Source organism: Lipotes vexillifer, unplaced genomic scaffold, assembly GCF_000442215.2.
Source record: "Lipotes vexillifer unplaced genomic scaffold, Lipotes_vexillifer_v1.1 scaffold1728, whole genome shotgun sequence".
NCBI classification, from domain to species: Eukaryota; Metazoa; Chordata; class Mammalia; order Artiodactyla; family Lipotidae; genus Lipotes; species Lipotes vexillifer.
Genome location: NW_006784330.1, coordinates 600,817 through 602,105, shown reverse-complemented (window position 1 = coordinate 602,105; position 1,289 = coordinate 600,817).

Below are 1,289 nucleotides of genomic sequence, written 5' to 3'. Positions count from 1 at the left end.
TTCCCCTACCAGGGATCGAACCCATGACTTCTGCAGTAGAAGCGCGGAGCCCTAACCACTGGACCGCCAAGGAATTCCCCCAGGGCATTTTCTATCTCAATTGCCAGTTTGTCCTAAAGGGAAAGTTTGGACAGACCTTTGAATGAGGAGTTCCCAGCGTGGTATGTGTGGTACAACCCTGACTCCCGGGTCACATTCTCTGCCAGGCACTGTGGTAAAAGAGACAGACTTTTCTTGTCCTCATGGAGCTGACAGTCTAACGGGAAGAAAGACAATAACTGAGTCATCACACACATAACTAAAGTAGTTACAAGTTAGGATCAGTGCTCAAGCAGAGAATAACAGGGGCGAGAGAAGTTGACTTCATTTTTATCAAAATGACACACGCATCTGGTTAAAAAACCCACACAAACACTATAGAACAACTTCGAGTATAACAAACAGCATCCTTTCATCCTCTCTCCTCAACCTTCAGTTCCACGAGGCTGCTACTTTTAACCTTTCTCTTTGAATTCTTTTGCGGATTGACCTTTATTTCTCTAGATAATATGCTTCTGTCCTCTTGTCTTGATTTATCAACTTGAAACATTCATCTGTTGTATTTCTCCTATGATAGATGAGTGTGCAGTGGTCAACAGTACACGCACTTTCATTCTCCACCCCTCGCAATGTAGGTATATAGTACCGTAGTTCTATTACTAAGTACAGTTGTAACATTAAATAATGTATGTGAACCCTTATGTGTTGTTCCGTCAGCTATAGACTGCCTCTCTTGACTCCCAACTTTTATCAGATGGAACTGTTTAAGTCTGTACCCTGCCCTCCACCTCTCTCCCCCTTCTACCTCTAGTTTCTGTCAAATGTGTAATTACTTTTACCTTGTCAAGGTTGATAACATTTACATACTCTTCTATAGCTGTGATTATATGCGCCATGCTTTATTTATCCGTTGATTCTAAAAGTTGACAACTAATAAATACTGTTTACATTATTGTGACTTTAAAAATATAATTCATGGGCTTCCCTGGTGGTGCAGTGGTTGAGAGTCTGCGCGCCCCCCCCCCCCTGCCGATGCGGAGGAAGCGGGTTCGTGCCCCAGTCCAGGGGGGTCCCGCATGCCGTGGGGTGGCTGGGCCCGTGGGCTGTGGCCACTGGGCCTGCGCATCCGGAGCTGCGCAACGGGAGAGGCCACGGCAGTGAGGGGCCCGCATACCACAAAATATATATATATATGTATATATATATATATATATATATATATATATATATATATATATATATATAACACT